The sequence below is a fragment of the Mobula birostris genome, chromosome 21 (assembly GCF_030028105.1).
Source record: "Mobula birostris isolate sMobBir1 chromosome 21, sMobBir1.hap1, whole genome shotgun sequence".
Classification (NCBI taxonomy): domain Eukaryota; kingdom Metazoa; phylum Chordata; class Chondrichthyes; order Myliobatiformes; family Myliobatidae; genus Mobula; species Mobula birostris.
Window position 1 is genome coordinate 16,351,380 of NC_092390.1, and position 26,755 is coordinate 16,378,134.

General features: G+C 42.0%; 1 protein-coding gene across 1 annotated transcript in view; it reads right to left on the reverse strand.

The window, feature by feature from the left end:
* fbxw4 (F-box and WD repeat domain containing 4) overlaps positions 1-26,755 on the reverse strand; it is a 169,717-nt gene that overhangs the window by 77,206 nt on the left and 65,756 nt on the right. The gene's annotated exons all lie outside the window — the stretch shown is intronic.

Genomic DNA, 26,755 nt, shown 5'->3' on the forward strand with positions numbered 1-26,755 from the left:
TACTGTATGGAACTGAATCAAGGACCACCTACAGCAGGTCCCTGAAATCCCTGGAATTTCCAGAGCCTTATAAAAGATTCTGAGGATCAGCTGGACGAACAGATGCACTAACTCCAGCGTAGGAAAGTCAGCGAGCCCCTAGTGGGCAAAGGAAAAATATCAAAATCAGTCTGATGGAATTCAAATTACATCTAAAAGCTGGGCAGACACTGCACTCAGTAGGTACACTCTGTGTTCAAGAGGGAGCTGCGCTACATGAGAACGGTCTCCCCTGCGCTGCAGAGAACAAGTAGCCACTGCGAAAGGAGAGACTGACCCAAACACTAACCACAGTCACTACTTACTGTGCCCATATTGTACCAGAATATGTGGATACTGGATCAGCCTCTACAGCCACCCAAGGACCCACCAACAGACAATCCCTTCAGACTCAACTCAAGTGATTGCATTACTACTAGTACAGTGAGAGAGTGAGTGAGTGAGTGAACGAGAGCGTGTGAGACATGAAAACCAGAATGAGAAAGGAAGTAAAAAAATAAATAAATCACACTCTGCAAACATACAAACCTGCACACAAGGTGATGCATTTGAATTATCACACATCAGCGCTAGGTTTGAGTCAGTAACTCAATCAAAGCTACTGCGATGTAGCACACTGCGGAACATCACAGATCTCTCACTCTTCCCCTCCTGCCTCTCTAATTGCTTCCTATCCTTGGCATATGCCTTTCTAAGTGGAAACAAGGTGTCAGGGCACGGAGGTTCCATCACTCCTATAAATCTTTAGGGCAATCCGTCAAGCGCCGCAGGCTCAGCGCGTTAGAGGAAATGGGCTTCCTCTCTCCATTAGCCGCCTGTGTCTGCAGTCACCACCAGTTCTACCCTAATGTAATATCAAAGGAGCAGGAATTATCATTGGTCAGTTAACCCTTTCAAACCCAGTGCCAAATATGGATCAAAGGTCAACATTCTTGTAGCCACTCTTATGCATTTCAGACATTAAAGCAATGTGTAATCTTTATGAGTTCATGCCTGTGAAACATGCTTATGAAGGTCACAGTATTATTTTGTTAGATATTAAGATATTATTTTCAGAAGGCAATATTATTAAAATGTTTAAAACAGTTTGCATCATCTTGATTCCACTTACTTTCCTCGAACACTCCAGAGTGCTGAAGGTGCCACATGCCCAAGGCAGGTGGAATAGAGTCAAGTTATGATCCATGAGTCCACTGGAGGCTGGAGATGGCCTGTCCTGTGTTGGAGGACCGTGCAAGTGTCGGGGGGGGGGGGGAGGGTAGGTGCTTAGGAGGGAGGACTAGCGCTCGTTTCGCTGTTGTTGTTTTGTTGCTTGTTCTGTACAGTTTTGTTGTCACTCGTGTTGTTCTGCCCTGTAACGTTATCATGCTATATTGATGCCGGAATGTATGGTGACACTTGTAGGCTGCTCCCAGCACATCCTTAAGATTGTGTTGGTTGTTAATGCAACTGACACATTTCACTGTATGTTTTAATATACATGTGATTAATAAAATGTATCTGCATCTTTTCACCTCATCCCAATTGCAAAATCTGTCTTCCTGCCTCGCCCCTTCTATCTTCACTAAAGTTAACACAATGCTATTATAATTTAGGTTCAGTTCCTGCCACTGTCTGGGCCCTCGTGGATTTCCTCTGGGTGTTCCAGTTCCTCCTACATTCCAAAGATGTAAAAGTTTGTAGGTTAGTTGGTCACATGGGTGTATTAGGTGGCACAGGCTCGTTGGGCTGGAAGAGGCTGTTACTGTGGTGTATCGCCTAATAAAATTAAAAAATAAAGTTGGATCACCTCTCTCAGCTCTAGCCTGCCTCCTATTGGTCCATCACAGAGAAGCACTAATTGTTGCACATCACCAAACTCCAGAGGACTGAAACCACAGAAGTGTTCCCTGCAGCTTTTGCCAGAAAAGCTGAGCGACAGATCCACACTGGTCAGCCCCGATAGTGACAGACAGAATCTGGCGCCCCCTCCCACCCCCACCAGTCCAATGTACCAAGACAGAAACTAGGAACGTCCTCTTTAAATACTGGGTCATTTAACATAAACATTTTCTTCTTACAAGAATCATAGGGAAATACAGCATACCAGATTATCCCAATAGGGTTTAAATTAACATCCTGCACTGCTTGTAGATATTCCAGTGGTATAACTGTGTTAATTGGTAAAATATATTTGAGTGGCCTCTATCTAAATTCAACTCCCTCCATCTTTAATCAAAATCAATAAAGAAATTAAAAGCAATTGCTTGCATTCCCATAGGGTCACTTTGGTCCTTGGGATGTCCTAAAGCCCTCCAAAACTGATAAAGTTCATTCAAAGTATATTACTACTGTTCATTCACATCAATAGCTAGGCCCAAGCCCCAAGGTCTGGAATTCTCTCTTAACCTCTCTTGCTTTTAAGACACTTCAAAAAAACCCTACTTCTTTGATAGAACTTTCAGCCACACATTCCAAAACCTCTTTATGTGCCTTGGTCAAAAAAAATTTATTTGAAGAGGCTTACGGGTTGTTTTGCTACTCTATAAGAGCACTATATAAATGAAGCAGTTATTGCAGTTTCAAAGCAGTGTCCAATTTGTACCCATAAATAGTGATAATGAATGCTTAGTTATTGGAAAAATAAGCCTGGATGGTCAATGGGTAAAAATGAAGAGCTTATCTGGTTTTCTTCAAAGGTGAATGAAAAGATTCACTCTTAAGTGAAATGAGTGAACTAAGATCTAACATCTACTCTGCAAGATGGAACTTATGTCAGAGGGACCACCCTAGGCATCGCACAGGGTCTAACAGCCAGGACATTGTACTTAAGTTCATTACTTAACTGGAGGGCCACACTATTGTTACGCAGAGCACGCATGTCACCACTGTGGAAGTCTCCCCCACATCACCACTTTGCTGTCCTCCTCCCTCAATGCTGACATCTTCAGTCTAAATTCAGGTGCCGTGTTCATTCCAGGCCTCGAGGCGTCAAGTCCTAGCAACATGTCCTTAGCAACATTAATACAATTTCTATGACTTAAACAAAAAAATTAGACTCATCGGGTCTTTAATAGAATTGACACAGAGAGGTCAAGCCAGCATTCTTTTTTTCAAGAAAAGGAGAAATGTGGATGGGGGGGCAGTGGGGGAAGAGAAGGCACTGTTCACCCATGCAGAACAAACTCATGGACCGTGGAAACATTTACAAAGACTTTAAAAACTATTTGCTAATGAAACCCCACCAAAGTGAGGCTCAGGAATCTCTGTCTCTCGCCTGCTCAATCCCCCAAATATCTCTCACTGGAACTTCACAACTCCTAGCACCTGTTTCAATGGTATTTTGTGCTGTTCTCCCAAGATATGCAAATGATGAGGATGTGTGAGGCAACTGTTACAGTCAGACATTGTGACTGAGGGAGGGCGAGCGAGTGCATGGTCTTAATGTCTCCGACAGCGAGTGAGAAGTGGAGATGACCGGCAAAGTGGGTGAAGATGTGGAGAGAGAGAGAGAGAGAGAGAGAGAGAGCGAGAGAGCGAGAGAGAGAGCGAGAGAGCGAGAGAGCGAGAGAGCGAGAGAGAGAGCGAGAGAGAGAGAAAAGGGTTTGTAGAAGTTAGAATATTATTGAGAGAAGAAATAATTTTTTCCAAAGAGCAAAGTGATAATGGTCAAAGGTCTTGTCGCCTCACTAGTGAGAAAAACGGTGAGTCAGAGCAGGTTTTATCAAACGATCAGCTGCCTTTGAAAACTTGGCTGCAGTGATTCTGTAGATTTGCTTGACAGGCTCCGCACAAGTAAGTGGGCTTCTTCAGTTCTATTTTATCTCCTTTGACCCCCCTCCCTCCACATTGGAACACTTCTCTCTCCAGTGCTTTTTGAACCCTCCCATCACTGTAGTGGCCAAGGGAGATCCCCACCCACTGCAAAGCCCTTTGTATTTCACAGCCCATTCTACACACAAGTCAGCACTTCGGACTCCCTCAATCAAGTCCCATGCCATCGCGGGAGCTGCTAATAGATTCGGCACCTTTCAAATAATTTCTATTGAATTAAAACTGTTTCAAAAACATCCCAATACAAAAGGGGTGAACCATACAAAGACCAGCTCGGTCTGGCCACCCATCACATTTACCTCTACTGGATCCAATCTGAAAGACCTTGTAAAATAAACTCCCTGCAGTCTTCACCGCTATAGTTATCTGAATAGCATGTTTAAAAGAAATATTGGAAAAGTTTATCCCAATTTCAAAAGGCAAGATATATCAACTGCAGCTGTGGATATAAAGAGTTCCGGCTGTGGGTCAGTTGTCACAGTTTCTTCTCCAAGTCAGAAGCGTATGGGTTCAAATCACACTCCAAAGGATTGAACAGATAATGCAGGCTGACACTCCCAATACAGTACACAAGACACTGAACCACTGCAGGTATCGCCATCTTGTGCAGCGTAGTACAGGAGATACTGCACCGTCTGGTGGACCACTGACTTGTCTGCCTTTTCAGGAGGATGCACATTTTATGGCTCTTTCTTGTAAAGCAGCAAGAGATTTATCCCTTGTGTGCTGACCAATATTTCTCCCTTAGCATCTCTTGGTTGGTCATTTTCACAATGTTGTTCGTGGACTTTAACAGAACCTTGGAATACTAAGGCACAAAAGGAGGTTAATTGATCCACCAGGTCCATGCCAGCCAAACAAATTCCACTTCCCAACTTTTGGTCCGTAGTTTGCGTGTCTTCAGGTACTCACCCAGGTATTCCTTAATTGTCAGGAGGACTTCTGCCTCCACCATCCTCTCAGATATTGAATTCTGGCCCTTATCACAAGAAAAGATATTATTTCCCCATTAAGCCTTCTACTGACTAATTTAAATCCATCCCCCCCCCAGTCTATGTTCCCTCTTCATAACTACAAATATACAGCCCAGTAATTTGTGTTTCTCCTCTGCAGCTTCTCTGGAACCAGTGTCAGGTGCCACCTTAACATGTATCAATGGGGTTTTGCCTCTCCTGCATTACAACAATGATCATCAGAATCACGTTTACTATAACTGACCTTTCTCATGAAATGTGTTGTTTTGCAGCAGCAGTACAGTGCAATGCATGGAGTACTTAACAATATGCTTAATATATATTATACTTAATAACTATTTAATTTCATTTTGAAATGATGAAATAAAATATATAAATGCTAGTCTCTTTTTCATTAACCCATGAACACTATCTCACTATTTTTATGGGGTAGTTTCCAACCCTTTTTTCCCAGAGATTCTCTAATGACAGGAGCATGCACATTTACACAGTAAGAGAGAACAAAGTGAAATTGATTGGAAATTACTGCATGGTTCAAAACCTCTGCAATGTATATTAGTGTATAACTATCATTGATGCATTTCTTGTACAATTACAGAATCACATTGGAACATAGTACAGTACTGCATAGTATTGTGCCAACTTATTAACCTACTCCATGAACAATCTAACACTTCCCTCTCACGGAACCCACTTGTTTTCTTTCAACTACACACCTACCTAACTGTTTCTTAAATATCCCTAATTTATCTGCTTCTATCATCACCCCTGACAGGGGGCTCTACACACCCACCACTCTGTGTGGGGAAAAAAAAATCTACCTTTAACATTCCCCCCTACACTTTTCTCCAATAACATTAAAATTATGCTCCTTTATATTAGTCATTTCCATCCTGAGAAAATATCTCTGGCTATGCACTCTATCTATGCCTCTTATCATCTTGTACACCTCTATCACATCATTTCTCATTCTCCTTCACTCCAATCCTTTTCAATGTTCTTTAAACTAATAGTATACAATTTGTGTAAAATCAGTGCAATTGGAAAGATTAATTTCGATCCCACCTTTAACAGTTAAATACTAGATCCACATGAATTTTGCCTTGCAACAAAACAGCATGTAGTATCATTGAACAAAGTCATAAAAAGATGTCCAACTGTACTAACTTCAGGGAGATCTCTCTGCTTTTTGCCACAGGAAAAGTTAAACCAGGGTTTTTATTTACCAGCTGCTTCCTGGAATGCACTGTGGATTCCAGAAGAATGATGGACTAGTCTTCAGCATGCAACAACTCCAAGTACAATGAAGACAGAATACATCATATTATATGAGCACTCTCATATTAAATATCTTTCTCAACCTCCCCACAGCAAGTATAGAACACTCTCCTCAGATTTAGCTGCCAAGAAAATTCACTTCCTTTTCATAATTGTTCCACGAAGTCAAGCAAAATATGATGCTAACTAACCAAATTCCACAGAACCAATCTCAGTGAAGACCTGTGTCAACCGAAGTTGCATCAGTGCTTCAACAATTCTTTCATGTGTCAGTGATAATAAACCTGATATCTCAGCTCCAACAAAATACTTGCAGGAGTGGACATAATCTTCAGAATTAACAGAAAACTGTTCACCTAAGGTGACAACACTTCATGATTAAGGTCACTCAGTAGTAAGGCTGGAGTAAGCCAACAAGCTTGGGTTTGCCTATGCATGTTGACCAAGTCCACAATCAGCATTCTCCTGTTCACTGATGCTTCATACGCTCAACATCTACAAAATAAAGACCCTGTACCACACTGTCCGCCAAAAACGAACACCCTTTAGAACTGACACAAGAGGTTCTGCAGGTGCAGGTAATCTACAGCAATACACATAATGTGCTGGAGGACCTCAGCAGGCCAGGCAACATCTATGGATGGGAATAAACAGTTGATGTTTCGGGCCAAGAGCCCTCATCACAATCTTTCCCTCCATAGATGCTGCCTGACCTGCTGAGCTCCTCCAGCACATTATGTGCATTGCCCTTTAGCACACTGCCCTCCAAAAATGACCATACTCCACCACATTGACCTCCAACAATGACAATGCTGCACCACTCTGCCCTTCAACAATGACCATCCTCCGCCACTCTGCCCTTCCAACAATGACGATGCTCCACCACACTGCCCTCCAACAATGACCATACTCCACCACACTGACCTCCCACAATGACCATACTCCACCACACTGCCCTCCAACAATGACCATGCTCTACAACACTAACAATGACCATACTCCACCACACTGGTCATTGTTGGAGGGCATTCTCCACCACTCTGCCCTCCTACAATGACCATTCTCTACCACACTGACCTCCAACAATGACCATACTCCACACTGACCTCCAACAATGACCATGGTATTCGAAACTGACCTCCAACAATGACCATGCTCCACCACTCTGCCCTCCAACAATGACGATGCTTCACCACACTGCCCTCCAACAATGACCATATTCCACCACATTGACCTCCAACAATGACCATGCTCTACAACACTGACCTCCAACAATGACCATACTCCACCTCACTGACTTCCAACAATGACGATGCTCCACCATACTGCTTTCCAACAATGACCATACTCCACCTCACTGACCTCCAACAATGACGATGCTCCACCATACTGCTCTCCAACAATGACCATGCTCCACCATGTGGCTCCAACAATGATGATGCTCCATCACACTGGCCTCCAACAATGACCATGCTCTCCCAAAATGACCTCCATCAATAACCATGCTCTATCTCACTGATCTCCAACAATGACCCTCCACCACACTGCCCTCCTAAAATGATGATGATGCTCCACCACACTGACCTCCAATGATACCATCAACGGCACTGCCCTTTAACAATGAAAACCGCTGAGCACCCTGCTCTCCAACAACGAAGACCACCCATCACACTGCCCTCCAATAATGAAGACCCTCAACTACATCAGTCTTTAGCAATGATGATACTCGGCCCACCAACAATAAAGGTTCAAAGCAAGACTGTGGAAAACATGGACTACTTGTTGTATCTCTAAAGTCACTCCATGGAAAAATCGGACATGAATACCGAAATTAGCCAAAGTTTTCAATGTACTTAGTTGATTGAGGAAAACAGTAGCTGATGATCAAGATTTCAGACCTGGCACAATATTTCTTTATTACCAAGGAGGTGTAATCCCTGCCCTTCTATATACTTCTGAGACCTAGGCAACGTGAAGCAGACTCCTCAAGGCACTGAAACAATACTACCCATGCTGAACTCTCAAAATTCCCCACATTCACTAGAATAAACAAACCAACATCAGTGTGCTCTCCGGGGACGGTATTCTCAGCTCTAATAATTTAATCTATTATGGGCTGTTGCATGGAGGGTGTTTATGTTACAAATTTTATTTTTCTGAGGAATGAAATAGAGGAAAGGTGTGGATTTTTACTGCACTCAAATTGTCAACATAAATAGAATAGACCAATTTAGGAAACTACCAAATATAAATAACCAATCATAAAACGCTGAATGAACTATGGTTTCTCCTTCCTTCTTTTCAGTCCTGATGAAGGTGTCAAAGCCCAAAACATCGACTGTCCTCTCCATAGCTGCAGCCTGACCTGCTGAGTTCCTCCAGCATTTTGTACGTGTTACTCTGGATTTCCAGCATCTGCAGAATCTCTTGTATAAATGACCACACACTTCGTCAATGAGAGAAAACAACTACGTGTTTCATGACACTGCAGACATGGAACATCGACAGAAATAAACACACTTCATCTTAATTAACTCCAGTTTAGATCTCACCCCCAGAGACCAATTACTCTGTATTAGTCTTATGACTGTCGGTATTAATATTATAACTTTAACAGAAGAAAATGTCCCAAGAAGGCCTCGTGAGATTCGTGATTAAACTTTACTCCTAGTCCCATAAGGCGGTATTGGCCAGGTGCTAAAAATATTAGTTTTAAGGAATGTCTTAAAAGGGGGAAAGAAAGGCAGAGTTAGGAAGAGAATTTCAGAGCCTAGGGCCCAGGCAGATGAAGAGTGTGATTAATGGTCCCAGTCCCAGTCAAATTACTGCTTTCTGATCCAGCACATCCATGAATATCAGGAATGCAATCTGGGACTTTCCTCTTCTGTACTTCAAGCTCTTTTTAGGGAAAAAAAAATTAACGTCAGTGAAATGGGTTAATAAAAAGTGTCTACCCAATTTGTGTTCTCTTTTGATGAGGAGGTGAGCACTTTACAGTCCATGTGTCTCAACCTTCTCAGAATTAATCAGCTCCTGGGTGAAAATTTACGGCTGGTCCTTGCTTCGCTTTGTCGACCACTGAACCAGTGAAAAGAGAAGCTGTTTTACATTAATTCCACGCTTCCACTTTGGGAGATGCCATTGCCAAATTATCTATTGGCAGGGCCATGATCAAAGCAGGGCAAAAAACAAAGGGCCAGTACTGCGCTGAACGAAAGTAACTACAAGGCAGAGCCCCTGGATAGGGGGAAAAAAACAACTGCTTTCTCAGTGAAGAAACAATGAGACATTCAGTCTGAAGTGTCACTGCCTTTATCCATCCACTCGATGAAAAGGTTCAACACTTGACTGCCACTATCCCACAACATGAGCCTTCCCTGGCATAATATCCCAGCAGGGTGAATCCCTTTTGGTCATTTTTCATCAGCTTCACAGCAACCCCGAACTTCATAGAGGGGCTAGGTTGGGGGCGGGTGGTGATGGAGGAAATACCCGATGGCAGTCCTTCTCAAGCTGTAAAGTTTATTTTGTATTAGGATGTTTTTTCTCTATCTCCCATTCCATCTCTACCTTTCCCAACTTCAAGCCCCTTATTCCTTCTTGAATCTGCATCCTTCCTTGGTCTCTTACTAATTTCATCCTAGCCACTTCTCCACTCTTCACCTTACCAGATCCACATCCCATTTCCCTCCCCACTCCCTGACAACCAAACAATATCTCGTTTTTCTCACCCACCACTGTTCCTTCCTAGGCACTGATAAGAGCAGAAACATAACTTGTTCAGTGCCTTTTGGGATAGCTCACATCACTTAATCCCATTAAGTATTTTACAAGCAGACTCAACTCTGTAGTACAATCACTTGCTTACAACGAGCTCTGTTAAATAGCAATATAGGATTAAATTGGGGATTGCTGGCGGTGAGGCACAAAAGGCCAAAAGGGTCTACTCCGTGCTGCATCTCAATAAATAAACAACAACTCTTCATCTCATGTTCTCCACATTTATTGATTTATTTATTATTGTCATTTCTTTCTTTTTGTATTTGCAGTTTGTTGTCTTTTGCACACTGGCTGAATGCCCAGTTGGTGCGGTCTATCATTGATTCTATTATGGTTATTACTCTATTATGGATTTATTGAGTATACCCACAAATAAATGAATCTCATGGTGCATATGGTGACATATATGTACTTTGATAATAAATTTACTTTGAACTTTGGTTTTAGCGATTTCAAGGAATGGATAAACATTACCCAGGGTGCCAGGAAGAACTTCTTTTTGTCCAAGAGACAGACAGAACATCAGCTTAGAATCCAAAAAGCCTGTTCTTTTATGAGCAGAGAAAAGATTTATGAGGATGTTGCGAGGAATAGAGTGCCTGAGTTATGGAGAGAGGATGGTCAGGCTTGGTCTTTATTCCTTAGGATTAAGCAGAATGAGGGGTGGCATTATGTAAGTGTTTAATTAATGAGAAGCACAGATAACAGTCTTTTCCCCCAGGTTAGGGCATAGATTTAGGGTGAGAGGGTTAAGATTTAAAATGGACCTGATGGGCAACTTTTTCACACAGGTGTTAAGTATATGGAACAAGCTACCAGAGGAAATAGTTGAGGCAAGTACAATAGCATCATTTAAGAAGCATTTGGACAAGTACATGGAGGGCCAAAGCTTTGAGGGACATGGGTCGAATGCAGGAAATCGAGGCTAGTTGGGTGGGCACTGTGGTCAGCATGGACTCGAAGGGCCAAAGGGCCTACATCCATGCTGGTTTGCTCTATGACTCTATACCTCAGTATTACTCTGCCGTGTGCAGCTGACTCTAGGTAGTATTACAGTCTGGATGCAACCACATAGGGCATAGAACACAAATTTAGAGTCATGAGGAACTACAGCACAGAAACAGGCCCTTCAGCCCATCCAGTGTGTGTCAAACTATTATTCTACCTGGTCCCATCGACCTGCACCTGGACCAAATCTATATGTGTTTTATCCATTAAGGACTATATGGTAGAACAATTTTAAAAAAAATTATAGCTGGAAATCTGAAATAAAAAAAAAACACACACACAGATCAGGCTTCATCTATAGAAAGAGAAACAGAATTAACATTTCAGATTGAAGATCCTTCATCAGAAAATTGCCCAAAGTGCTTTGAACATTTGAGTTACCTGGTAGTCTTCCCTAGTTTCTGTTCATTTTCTGGGATGACTGAGAGGGTATTTATCCAGTGTCCCACCATCTCTTGCTGCCTTAAATACAATTGCTCCATTAGTTCTACCACTTCTCAATGACATTATGGTTTGATGCATAAACACTGGACAGGAGATTGCTCTAATAAGGTTTGTCCAGCAAGCAGCATTTCACCATCTGCCCCCATCAGTGTTCCACCATCTGCTGGTTGGCCTTCCTTCGTCACACAAGTTTCACCATTGTTCTGACTAGTACTCATTCACTCATCAGTGTTCTAGCTTCCCAAAACACACATATCCAGTATGACCAACAAAAATTATAGGTGAGTTGTCTGCTCATCTCATGGCTACTTATACAAAGCTGCATTGCATTGAGTTTTTGTACTTCAAAGAAATTTATTATGAGCCTCTTAACTTCTCACAAATAAGGCCAGATCTAAGTATAATCCTCGCCATATACAATCAGTCTATGAATATAAACACAAGATATTCTGCAGATGCTGGAAATCCAGAGCAACACACATAAAATGCTGGAGGAACTCAGCAGGCCAGGCAGCATCTATGGAAATGAATAACCAGTTGAAGTTTCGAGTCAAGATCCTTCATCAGGACCCTATATTTAAATATTTATATTTACTGTGTTTTTTTAAAAATTGTGTTCTTTATGTTTGTTTGTTTGTTTTTGTTTTAAATACTGCATCCCATCCGGAGTAACAATTATTTCATCATTCTCCTTTAAACTCATGTACTGATGATTGAGAATAAGCAACCTTGATATTCTAACCTCCTTTTTAGCTGAAAAGAGAAAACTAAAATAAAAGAGGTACAGAAAGAAAATCAGAAAAAGTAAACTGACAACATTAAAGGGAATCCAGAAGTGTTTTAGAGGCAAATAAATAATATAACATGGAGGAGCAGGGGCTATAAAGGACAAAAAAATGGGATCCTGTGCTGAGGACATAGTTAATTTACTAAATGAGCTCCTTGCACCTGTCTTCATAATAACAAGTTCAGACGCTAGATATGTTAAAAATTGATAGTATGGAGGCATTGAAAATGATGCAAGTCTCCAGGATCTGATGGAATGCATCCCGGGTTCTGAGAGAAGTACAGGAGGAAATCATGGGCCATTGAGCACAATATTTTAATTTTTTTTGGGTACAGGCAATCATTACTCCCTTGTTCTAAAAAGGAAGGAAAGGCTCAGCAACTACAGGCTAGTGAGTTTAATCTCAGTGGTTAGAAAACTTTTAGAATGATTGATCTGGGACAGAATCATCTGCCACACAAACAATATGATTTGTAAAATGTGCTTTATCAATTTGAAAGAAGTTGTTAATGAAATCGCAGATAAAGTTGATGACAGCAATGCAGGCAATATGATGTACATGGAGGCTTCTGATAAAATGCTGCATTATCAATAAGCTAGTGAGATGTTCTGATAGAAATTTGGTCTTGCTGTTGTTTAGTTGCTTGTTGTGTGTTGTGTTGTTCTGCCGAGCCCTGTGGACATGCTATGTGGCAGCAATTGTGGGCTGGGCAGCCCTAGCACATCCTTAAGTGTGTTGGTTGTTAACGCAAGTGATACATTTCACTGTGTGTTTTGACGTACATGTGAAAAATGAACGCAGCTTGACTACAAATGGCTGCCTTCGTTGCCGTTACCATTCCATCATTCTATTCACGTAGTGTGGGCAGCTCACAACAGTGCAAAGATTAGGAACAGCAAGCATACTTTATTGATCCCAAAGGAAATTACAGTGTCACAGTAGCATTACAAGTGTACAGATATAAATATCAAAAGAGAAGTAGAAAGAATAAAAAAAAGTTACCACAAACAGTCTAACAGGAGGGGTCATCACTTCTCCAGCTCTAGGTTGACTCATTATAGAGCCCAATTGCTGAAGGCAAGAATGACCTCATATGGCGCTCTTTGGAGCAGTGCAGTTGTTTTAGTCTATTACTAAAAGTGCTCCTCTGTTCAGCCAAGGTGGCATACGGAGGGCTGAAGTTACAGTATTCCTTCAGTGTGGAAAGGCTACAAATGGAATCAGTTATTAATAATGGGTGGGCTGGGGGGGCAAGGATACCTAGCTCATCTAGAAGACAGAGGGAAATTGACACAAGAGTAGGGAAGTCCCAATTCAATGATGCAAGGCACTGGCAAGACCACATTTGGAGTACAGCATACAGTATTGACTCCCTTAATTAAGGCAAAGATGTCAATGCATTGGAAGCAATTTCAGAGGAGGTTTATTTGGGTGATGCCTGGAATGGTTGGGCTATCTAATGAGGAATGGCTGGACAGGCTAGGCTTAAATCTGCTGAGAGAGAAGGCTTGAATGAAACATGCTCTTGAGGGAGGTTGGCAGAATGGTTTTGAAAAGAATGTTTCTGTATGCCTGTCAGTCTCCAACTGGAGATCACAGTTAAAAATAAGCCCATTTAAGAGAGTGATGAGGTGACATCTTAGCTCTCAAACTCTAGCGAGTCTTTGGAACTATCCACTTCAAAGGATGTTAGCAGCAGTCTTTCGATATTTTTAAGTATTTGATGACCAAGGGGGTGAAAATTTTCGGCAGGTAGATAAGATTGAACTGACAGTCGGATGAGACATTGTGTTATGGCTTAGCGTGCCTTAGGTACAAAGTGGCCAAGTGGTTGCCTCGTAAACTGGAGCGATCTTCAATTAATAACCTAGCACTTTCCACCTCGCTGATGTTATGGTGCCCTTCTGCATTAAAGTAAGTTCTGGGTTGGGAGTCTATTATGCATCAAGTAAGCCTTTATCAGTTAGTATAACAACTGTACAGGAGAGGGCATTACAATTGCCTTAAGCATTTGGGGGAGGGGGGGTGGGGGAAGAGAAAACAAATTTGGGTTAAAAGCAACTCATTCACCACATAGCTCAGAATCAGGTTTATTATCACTGACATAGGTTGTGAAATTTGTTGTTTTAAAACAAAATACAGTGCAATACTTAAAAAAGTTACCATGCTACAAAAGGTATATAAAAAGTAGTGCAAAAAAAAAGAGTGAGGTAGTTCATGGTCTCTTCAGGAATCTGATGGCAGAGGGGAAGAAGCTGTTCTGAAACTTTGAATACGTCTCAGGCTCCTGTAACTCTTCCCTGATGGCAGCAATGAGAATAGGACACGTCTTGGATGGTGAGGGCCCTTAATGATAGATGCCCCTTCTTGAGGCATTGTCTATTGAAGCTGACGAAGCCATTAATAAAAGTGTTTATGTTGTAACTCAAGAAGTGAAAGATTTAAAAAAGGACCGAGGGACAACTTCTTCGTGCAGATGGTGGTGCGTATATGGAATGAACTGCCAGAGGAAGTGGTTGAGGTAGGTAAAATAATAACATTTAACTGATATTTGGGTAAGTACATGGATAGGAGAGGTTGAGAGAGATATGGGCCAAACATAGGCAGCATGGGTGAGGTGGGCAGAGGGCCTGTTTCCACGCTGTATAACTCCAGGATTCTATGACCTGAAGACAGATACTCTGTCTAAAATGAAGCAGGACAAATAGAATAGATAAGCTAATGGACAGCACAGAAAGTTTTGAGAAAATCCAGATAAAAATGAGGGACAAACTAGGGTGATCTGCTGACAAAGAGACCAGAGGTAAAGGAGATTTGTGTGGAACATGTACAACAGCATAGAAACGTTGGTGGCTTCACTTACACAAACTACTACTTGTTTTTGATGATAATTTGGTAGAGTAGGAATGTGCACAATGAAAAAAAAATTGCAGATATACTGACTGTCGAAGTGAATAGACAAGGCCTACAGTGTGGGAAAATACAAGGCTGTTTGCTTTGGTAGGAAGTCTAGAATTTTTTTAAAAAATGGTCAGTGCATATGAAATACTGGCACCCAAAAAACACAACACAGAACGTTAACATACAAGAATATCAAACTATTAACTTCATTACCAGTAAGACAAGAGAGTATAGAAAAAAAACCATTTTGTTTCAGTTGCATAAACAGGGGATTCTGCAGATGCTGGAAATCTTCAGTAATGCACACAAAATGCTGGAGGAACTCAGCAAGTCAGGCAGTTTCTACGGAGGAGACTAAACAGTTTGATTTTTCGGGCTGAGACCCTTCATCAGGTCTTGGAGTCCAGTGGCATAGACTTTTAAGAACCACTTGAAGTACTGCTTAATTTTGGCCTTCTTACCCACAGAAGGAACAGGCAAATTTTCATCAAATTGATACCCAAAATGAGAGAATGACCCATGACTAAAAATGAGTGGAATAGGTTAACTGACAAGTCTTTAAAAGACCAAAAAGCGACCTTATGGAATTAGGGGGTATCATCTTAGGGTAAGGGGCCAAAATTTTGTTCATTCTTACTTTCAGATCCGCTATCACTGGTAAAACCATAATTTTATGTACATTCTAAATTGCCCCTGAATTGAGTGCTTGCTAGGCCACTTTAAAAAGCATTTAAAAGTACACCATATGGGGTAGATCCAAGTCCCACACAGACTTACGAGATAGAGGTTTAAACACAAGAGATTCTGCAGATGCTAGAAATCCAGAGTAACACATAGAAATACTGGAGGAACTCAGCAGGTCAGGCAGCAATGAAAATAGTCGACATTTCAGGCCACAAACCCTTAACCAGGACTGACTTCATCAGATAAAGGTGCAAGTTTCTTTCCTTAGGGACAATAGTGAACCCGGTGGGGTTTTATGACAATCCAGTAGTTTTCCCACATTATTTGTTGTTTTTCCTGCTCTTATTTACATTTTGTATTTCATAAAATTGTACTACATAGAAACAGGCCATTTGGCCCATTTCACCCATGCTGCCAGGGATGCCCATCTACACTAATCCCATTTTCCTAAACTTGACCCATACCGCTCTGTTCCTTTCCTATCTACATACCCGTCAAAATACTTTTGACACGCTCAGATTGTAACTTCCTCTACTACCTCCTTTCATAGCTAGTTCCATACATCCACCATCCTCTAGGTGAAAAATTTGCCCCTCAGATCTCCTTTATATTCCCCTCTTACCTTAATTCTGTGTAGTTTTAGACATCACTGCCCTGGGGAAAAAAAGACTGTTCCCCTCAATGTTAACATTCTATAAAGTCAACACACACAAAGTGCCGGAGGAATTCAACATTTCGGGTCAATACTCTTCATCAGGACTGGTGACAGGACTCTGCCCAAAAATATCAACTGTTTATTCCTCTCCACAGATGCTGCCTGACCAGGATTTTGGCATGTTGCTGTGGATTCCCATGTTCTATAAGCTAGCCCTTCAGCCCTCTGTGCTCCAATGAGAACAATCCAAGCCTATCCAATCTCTTCTTATAACTAAAGTCCTCCATTCTGTGAATTTCTTCTGCTCTCTTTTCAATGCTACCACATCCTTTCCATACTGTGGTGATCAAAACCTTATAAAATATCCCATGTGTCGTTTCAGATCTAGTAAAATTTCAACTCATACTCAAAACCTTCATCTATGAAAGAAAATAGCGAAATGTTTTCACCACCCTCGGCACCTGTGTTACCATTTTCAGAGAGCTATGAACTTGTACCCTCTGTACACCAATGATTGTAAGATCCCTACTGTTCAGGGTACATGTCCTGGCAGCATTAGGCTATTCAAAATGCATTACCTCACAGATGCCTGAATTAAATTCCATCTTCCACCACTCCATCCAACTTTCTGGCTGATATACTGTACGTCACTCTACACCCTTGGGCAACCATGCTCACTATCTACAGCAATATTGCTGTATTCCTGCTCCTCTACTTCATCAGGAGGAGAATGAAATCATTACTCTCTGATCATCTTTCTGTACACCTACCACAAACTTAATACCTCTGTTCTTGCCTTCACAAACCTTTATTGCAGGCTTTCCTTTTCAAAGGTGTACAACTCCACCAACTATTCTCCTCAGCTCATTTAGTATTGATTACCTTTCTCCACCCCCCACCCCCCGCCCCATTCAGCATATGTGCAATTACAGCTCGGGGGCATTGGAGTTCTGAGATCAGCTCAGGCACTGTCTGTAAGGAGTTTGTACGTTCTCCCTGTGACTGTGTGGCTTTCTTCTGGATGTTGATTTCCTCACACAGTCCAAAGACGTACTAGTTGGTAGGTTAATTGGTCCTAACTTATATGCAAAGGATCTATAAAAATACCTGGATCAAATAGCTGTAATTATGAAGAAAGATAGAAGGCTCTTTTACAATTCTGAAAGACTTTGGCAGAACAAATGTACAAAATGCCACACAAGAAAGGCAACTTAATAAAAACATTCAAACAAGGGAGGCAATATCGTGTAAGGTTACATATTTATTTATTTAGAAATACAGCATGAAAAAGGCTCTTCCAGCCCAATGAGCCGTGCCACCGAGCAACCCAGCTATTTAATCCTAGACTAATCACAGGACAATTTACAATAACCAATTAACCTCTGAACTGGTAACGTCTTTGGACTGTGGGAGGAAATTGGAGCACTCGGAGGAAACCCATGCAGTCACTGGGGAGAACGTACAAACTCCTTAAAGACAGTGCCCGAGCTGACTTCAGAACTCCAATGCCCCCGAGCTGTAATGGCATACCTGCTGTACAGGGGAAAGAAAGGTAATCAATACTAAACAAGCTGAGGAAAATAGTTAGCAGAGTTGTACACTTTTGAAGAGGAAAGCCTGCAATAAAGGTTTTTGAAGGCAAGAACAGAGGTAGTAAGTTTGTGGTAGGTGTACAGGATGATGATCACAGAATAATGATTTAATTCTCACCCTGATGAAGTAGAGGAGCAGGAACATAGTAGATCAGGCTAAGAGAAATGGGAACTAACTGGAATGTGTCCCGAGCAGGCATCAGTCACTTCAGCAGGAGAGGACAGAGGAAAACAAAATCACTCTCTAGCAGCTCGGTGCCTGAAGCTGGCTATACAGCCTTGCTGCTCACAGACTCACGCTCAATAGGCAGACACCTTACATAACAAGACTGCATAGAATTTCAAAAGACATGCACTAAACAGAAAAGTAAACTAGTAAAAGATCAATCAGTAAAAGTGGTAACAAAAGCATCCGACCTGTACGATTTGTTTGGAGAGCATGTTCCTCAGAATTAGGGCTGGAACAAAGGGCCATTTTTTAACCTTTCACCCCCTCCCTGGCAAAACCTTCAAAACCCTCTAATTTCCCTCTTAACCCGTCACTGCTCCATTGTCTCCATTGAAAAGCTTCCTCGGCGGCACGCAGCTTCCACCACTGTGAAGTTATCTTTGAACTCTTGCTTTTGTGTATTACTCGGTCGATTCTTAAAGGAGCAGCCACACACGTCAATGTCTGTATGCTAGAAGAGCACACATCAAGAGGCTTGGATGTAACCACAGAGTAATTTCTTCACTACTTACTCACTGGTCTATCCCACCACCACTCCATCTCTAATGCCACATGCAACAAGTCCATCTCCAAACTCCTCCACAGAAAGCTGGAGCAAGAAGATAGCACGGCCTGATATGGAAACGTTAGTGCCCAAGAACAGAAAAGTCTACAAAAAGTGGTGGAGACAGCGCAGTTTATCACAGGAAAAGCTCCCCCCACCACCGAGTAAATCTACAAAGAGAGCTGCCGTGAGAAAGTAGCAACCTCCACCATCCAGATAATGCTCTCTTCTTGCTGTTACCATTGGAAAGGAAGTACAGCAGCCATAGGTCCTACTCCACCTGGTTCAGAAACAGTATTACCCCTCAACCAGCGTAGATAATTTCACTCATCACGACACTGAACTGATCACTGAACACAATCTATGGACTCACTTTCAAAGATTCTACTACTTATGTTCTCAATTCTATTTATTTACTCATTTAGTTATCATTATTATTATTTGTATTTGCATAGTCTGTCTTCTTTTGCACATTGATTGCATGTCAGCCCTTTCTGTGCAGTTTTTCACCAATTCTACAGTATTTATTTGTTCTACTGTGAATGCCTGCAAGAAAATGAATCTCGGGGTAGTACTTGGAGACAGATATATACTTTGATCATGGATTTACTTTGAACTTTGACCGGCAGCTATCCCAGATCTGATCACTGTCTCCTTTCTAATAGGCATCTACAATTTCCGCCAATAGCCAGCTGATTTCCCATTTCAAAGTTCAAAATAAATTTATTTTCAAAGTATATATATATATATATATGCTACTACACACCACCCCAAGATCCATTTTCTTGCGGCCATGCATAGTAAATCCAAGAAACACTATAGAATCAATGGAAGAACCCGCCAAACAGGACAGAGAAACAATCGATGTGCAAAAGACAACAAACCACAAATACAAAAAAGAAGAAGAAAAAAAATAATAAATATAAAGAACATGAGATGAAGAGTCCTTGAAAGTGAGTCCGCAGGTTGTGGGAACAGCTCAATGATAGGCTGGTGAAGTTCAGTGAAGTTATCCTCAATTGTTTGAGAGCCTGATGGTTGAGGGGTAATAATTGTTCCTGAACCTGGTGGTGAGGGTCCTGAGGCTCCTGTATCTTCTTCCTGATGGAAGCAATGAGAAGAAAGCATGGCCTAGTGGTGGGGGTTGCTGATGATGGATACTGCTTCCTTGCGATACTGCTCTGTGTAAATGTGCTCAATGGTGGGGAGGTCTGTACCCACGATAGACTGAGCCACGTCCACTACTTTCTATAGGATTTTCTGTTCAAGGACATTGGTGTTTCTATGCCAGGCCTGATACAACCAGTCAAAATACTCTTCACTACACATCTATAGAAGTCTGTCAAAGTTTTAGATGTCATGCCAAATCTTTGCAAACAACTAAGGAAGTAGAGGTGCTGCTGTTTTTTCTTTGTAATAGCATTTATGTGCTGAACCCAGGAAAGATCCTCTGAAACGATAACATTTGTCTATCTTCTGTTGCTGCAGGCAGCACATTTTCACTAGTGTGAGCTAAAGGATGGCGAAGTCTTCAGCCATTAGGCACCTTGCCAAAGTGCCATGCTTCATGCTGGTGAGAGCAATTGTTAACAGACTACTGAACTGCGGAGGTGCACTTGATTCTGTGCCCATGTACACACATACATTGCACCAGTTTGCAAAAGAGCAAAGGATCTGCAGGAAGAACTCAAGCAAGTATTTCAGCTACCGCTAGTGATTCTCACTGTTTCAACCATGTCAGAAATCCATCCAAAGGTCACTGGTGCCCAACGACACCTGTAAAGACACTTTGTCATCACCTCAATAATGGCTAATATTCTTATTCCCGCCTTTCTAAAAGATTGAACTGATGGATATATTCACACAAGAATGGGCATTTTCATTTTAAAAATACTTTTAACCTACATCTTGACACCATTATCCAGGGAAAACTTCAATTAACCCACGGCACCACTGTAATGTGGAAAGGTGTCTGTTATCTGACAGATCTGGCTTTGTTCTGCTCTAATATATCAACCATCATATTGAAGAATTAATGAGCTGTTTAATCGCTTCTGATACTGGCTCTGCAGCGGAGAGAAGTTGAGCTAGAGAGAGAAAGATCAGAAAGACATAAAGTGGCGCCGTACCTAATAAAACGGGTGAGTGACTCAAAGCAGCCAGCTGGGTGGCAGTGCACATCAGAAATATCCCATCCACTCGTGTAAATGGCAGAAAAAGGGCAGGAGGGAAAAATAACGGTAACATACTTCGACAAAATAAGTGCAGAAGGAATAATATGTCCAGCACCAGAATGCAGAAGGTAGAGAGAAAGGAAGCTGAAAGACAGAGACTGAAAAGCACAAAATGATGACCAGAGTGAAGAAAAGAACAAAAAGAGGAAAGGAAGTAGTATGACCAGGGTAAAAAAAATGTGCTTGCAATGACTAACTAAGGGAGAAAAATAAAAAAAAGAACATGAAGGGGAAGGGCAAAGGCAATGGGAGAGATAAAACTAATGGAGGGAGGTAAAAAGTGAGATATAAAGACAGAGAGAGCACACAAAACAGGGAGGGATACATAGAGAGGGAAGAGGGATACAATAAAAGGGCAGAGTATATACATACTGATATATATGGAAAAAAAATATATATAGAAGAACCATTGAGGAAAAGCATTATCAACCACGTTCCTATATGGTATACAAAGTTTGGGAACCTGTGTTCTGGATGGTAACTAACATTTATTTAGAAGATGTTACTGAAGAAACCACATCACTGGGCCTGTGCCTACTGACATTTTATGTGGTATTCATTAGAAAACAATTCTTTGCAAGTGCTAGGAAAAATGTGAAATAGAAATAAAGAGGCAGATCAAACCATAAACAAAATTAGATGGTTGGATCAAGAATTCACTGGCTGCTAAGAAAACAGAAATGGAGGAAGAACTCAGCCAGTCAAACAGCATCTGTGGAAAGGGAAAGACAGTTGATATTTTAGGTCAAAGACTCATCGGAAGTGGGAAAGAGGATAGCTTGGATTAGCATATTGGTTAGGATGGACCATTTGGGCTGAAGGGCCTGTTTCTATGCTATATAACATTATGACCCTATGTCTTGACAAATTGCTCAAGAGCATAGCAACATACACAAAATACTGGAGGAACTCAGCAAGTCAGGTGCATCTAGGAAAAGAGTCAACAGTTGACGTTACAGCCGAGAAACTCTATCAGGACTGGAGAGGTGGGGTTGGATTGTGGGGGGGGGGGGGAGAAGAGAGAGATGCCCGAACTAAAAAGATGAGGGGAGGAGAAAGAGGCTAGTTAGAAGGTGATAGCTGAAGCCAGGTGAGTGGGATAGGTCAAGGGCTGGAGAAGAAAGAATCTGATAGGAGAGGAGAGGGGACAATAGGAGAAAGGGAAGGAGGAGGGGACCTGGGGGAAGTAATAGGCAGGTGAAAATAAGTAAAAGGTCAGGTAGGGAATAGAGGGGGAGGGGGTTGAGAAATCGATATTCATACCATCTGGTTGGAGGGTATCCAGATGGAATATAAGGTGTTGCTCCTCCACAGAGGGTGGCCTCATCTTGGCATAAAAAGAGGCCATCGATCAACATGTCAGGATGGTGATGGGAATCGGAAGTAAAATGGTTGGCCACTAGGAAGTCTCACTTGTGACAGATGGTGTGGAAGTGATTGACGAAGTGGTCCCCCAGTGTACATTGGGTCTCACCAATGTAGAAGATGCTGCACTGGGAGCACCAGACACAATAGATGACCCCAGCAGATTTGCACGTGGAGTGTTTCCTCGAGTGTTTCCTCACCTGGAAGGACTGGGCCCCTGAATGGAGGTGAGGGAGTTGGGCTATGGGCAGGTGTAGCATTTAGAATGCTTGCCTGCAGAGAATCTAGTGGGGAGGGATGAATGGACAAGGGAATCACGAAGGGAGCGATCGCTGCAGAAAGCGGAGGGGGTAGAGGAGGTAAAGATATGTTTAGTGATAGGGTCCCTTTGGAGATGGCAGAAGTCATGGAGGATAATCTGTTGGATGCGGAGGCTGATGGGGTGGTAGGCAAGGACAAGAGGAATTCTATCACTATTGTGATTGTGGGAAGATGGGGTGAGCGCAGATGCACGGAGAATTTAAGGAGACGCAGGTGAGGGCAGCATCAATAGTAGATGAAGGGAAACCTCATTCTTTAAACAAGGAGATCTCTGGTGGCCTGGAATGGAAAGCTGCATCCTGAGAACACATGAGGCAGAGGCGAAGAAACTGAGAAAAGGGAATAGCAATTTTCTTTTAAAACAGGAGATAGGGTGGGAAGAGGTATAGTCAAAATAACTATGGTAATCAGTAGATGCTCAAGAGCATCTTACTTCATACAAAGTGAAACCAGCATCATGAATGGCAGTGATGCTTCACTACCACATGAGCTCGACATCTTTTATGCCCGCTTTGAAAGGAAGAATATAATTACAGCTGTGAGGATCCCTGCTGCACCCGGTGACCCTGTGATCTCTGTCTTGGAGGCTGACATCAGTCGTTCAGGAGATGAACCCTCACAATGGAGTACCCGGTAAGACTCTGAAAACTTGTGCCAACCAACTGGTGGGTGTATTCAAAGACACCCAGGAGATGCCCTCTTCACATTGTTACCGTCAGGGAGGAGGTACAGAAGCCTGAAGGCACACACTGTGATTCAGGAACAGCTTCTTCCCCTCTGCAATTTAATTTCTAAATGGACATTGAACCCATGAACACTACCTCATTACTTTTTTACTTCTGTTATTTTACACTACTTATTTTAACTTATCTATTTAACAGACATTTACATAATTAATGTAACTCAGTTTTTTCTCTATAGTTATTTATCATATTTCATCGTACTGCTGCCATAAATTTCATGGCATATGCTGGTAATATTAAATCTGATTCAAACATTTTCAATCTCTCACTGCTATGGTTGGAAGTTCCCAGCTACTTCAAGAGCGCAACAGTTATATCAGTGCCCAAGAAGAGTAGTGTGAGCTACCTTAACAACTATCATCCAGTAGCACTCACATCTACAGTGATGAAATGCTTTTGACAGGTTGGTCATGGCTAGAATCAACTCCAGCCTTAGCAAGGACCTGGACCCACTGCAATTTGCTTATCGCCACAATAGGTCTCTGGCAGATGCAATCTCAATGGCTGTTCACTCGGCCTTAGACCTCCTGGACAATACAAATACTCACGTCAGGATACTGTTCACTGACTATAGCTCAATGTTTAACAACATCTTTTCTTACAGTCCTGATCAAAAAGTTTCAGAACCTGGGCCTCTGTACCTCCTTCTGCAATTGGATCCTCGACTTCCTAACTGGAAGACCACAAGAGTGGTGCAGATTGGTGATAACATCTCCTCCTCCCTGAGGATCAACACTGGCGCACCTCAGGGATGTGTGCTTAGCCTACTGCTCTACTCTCTCTATACCCATGACTGTGTGGCTAGACACAGCTCAAATGCCACCTATAAATTTGCTGATGATACAACCATTGTTGGCAGAATCTCAGGTGGAGATGACAGGATGTACAGGAGTGAGATATACCAGCTAGTTGAGTGGTGTCACAGCAACAACCTTACACTCAACGTCAGTAAGACCAAGGAGCTGATTGTGGACTTCAGGAAGGGTAAGACGAGGGAACATGAACCAATCCTCACAGAGGGTTCAGAGGGTTCAGAAGTGGAGAGTAGCAATTTCAAGTTCCTGGGTGTCAATATCTCTGAGGACCTCACCTCATCCCAACATATTGATGCAGCTATAAAGGCGGCAAGATGGTGGCTATACTTCATTAGGAGTTTGAGGAGATTTGGTACTTCGCCCAAAACACTTGAAAACTTCTACAGATGCACAGTGGAGAGCATAGGCTGTATCACTGTCTGTTATGCGGTGGGGGAGGGGTGCTATTGAAAGCTACCGAAAATTGTAAAATTAGTCAGCTCCATCATGGGTACTAGCCTCCGTAGTATCCAAGACGTCTTCAAAGAGCAGTGCCTCAGAAAGACAGCATCTATTATTAAGGACCCCAATCACCCAGGATATGCCTTCTTCTCATTGTTACCGCCAGAAAGGAGGTACAGAAACCTGAAGGCACACAATCAGCAATTCAGGAACAGCTTCTTTTCTCTCTGCTATCAAATTTTTCAATGGACATTAAATCTGTGAACACTACCTCAACTTTTAAAAAATATTTGTTTATGCACTAACATTTCTAAATTTAACTAGTTAATATACATTTATTCATATATTTATTCTATATTTATCATATATCACATTGTACTGCTGCTGCTACGTTAACAAATTTCACGACACGTGCTGGTGAAATTCTGACTCAGATGGTATACCTTTTAGACACTGTATGGTGGTGGTGGGCAAAATGAATAAGAAAAATACAGAGCTGAGCTAGAGATCAGCCAGCTTCACAGGTATTGAAGATCACCCTGGCCACTCCAACTTAAAAAAAACAATAAAATGAGGCCTCCTTCAAAAGGCAGGGAAAGACACACACACATCTCCACAAAGGCTGGGGTTGAACTTCTCAGGAGGAGACTACAAAAACAGTGGATTACGGCTGCACAAGGCAGCATTGCAGGTGGTCAGAGCAGTGTGCTGGGGAAGCCCACGTTTACTGCTATCAAGCATGCAATGTTATCTTAGCACACAGATCCCAGTTGGGAGACTCCTTACACACGGCTGATCGAGTACGTGTGTCATCCTGCTTTTGCCCACTGTTCATTAGAAAGCTGCAGAACAAAGGATCACATCAGTAGCGGTCAACGAGGGCATGTCTCCACCAAGTAAAATTATTTAACAATCTCTATTATACCGTACAGACTGATAAAAATAAATTCAGTAGGTGGTTTGAAGAAATTAGTTATTATAAAGATGGTGTATCCAAAGCATCTCTCAAAGTGTTTTGTAATCTTCACCTCAGGCAGAATTTCAATGAACATAAGGTAGTATAAAATTTTTATTCTGTACTAACTTGCTTTGTAGCCTTAGACATAGCACAACAGCATGCATAGTTCAGACAAGGGTCAGGATAAACTCTTTTTATGATGCTTAAAGTCCAAAATAATGCCAGGAAGTGATAGTAGCACATAAGCAAATCAAACTGAGCCGACGGTGAGAAGAGATGAATTACTTTGATGCATTATCCACACCAGCCCATTTTTCCAGCTGGTCCAGATCCCATTGCAAGCTTTAATAGCCCTTCTTGCAGTCCACTACACCCCAATCTTCAAAGTTCAAAGTGACTATGATCAAAATACATATTTATCAACATATTTATTTTATTAGTAATACAGCGCAGAACAGGCCATTCCTGTTCTTTGAGCCACATTGCTCTGGAACTTCCAATTTAACCCTAGCCTGATCATGGGCCAATTTACAATGACCAATTAACCTACTAACCAGTACATCTTTGGACTGTGGGAGGAAACAGGAGGACTTGGAGAAAACCCATGCATCCCAGAGGAAGGAAGTACAGACTCATTACAGATGCAGTCCGAATTGAACACTGAACTCCGATGCCCAGAGCTGTAATAGTGTCACGCTAACCACTATGCTACCGTGGCGTATATTACCCTGAGATTCATTTTCTTGCGGCCATTCATAGTAAACGAAAACAAACACAATAGAGTCAATGAACAAACTGCACACAACAAGGACGGACAAACAACCAATGTGCAAAAGACAACAGACTGTGCAAATACAAAAACATAAGAATAACAAATAAATAAACAATAAACATCAAGAATGTGGAGATGAAGAGTCCTTCAAAGCGAGTCCATAGGTTGTGGGCTCAGTTCAGTGATGAGCAAGTGATGTTGAGTGAAGTTATTTCCACTGGTTCAAGAGTCTTGAACCAGAAGTATCTTAGTGTCATCCACAAATATGCTGATCCAGTTTACCACATTATCATCCAGATCATTGATACAGATGACAAACAACAACGGAACCAGCCCCAGTCCCTGCGGCATTCCACTAGCTAGAGAGGCAGCCATCT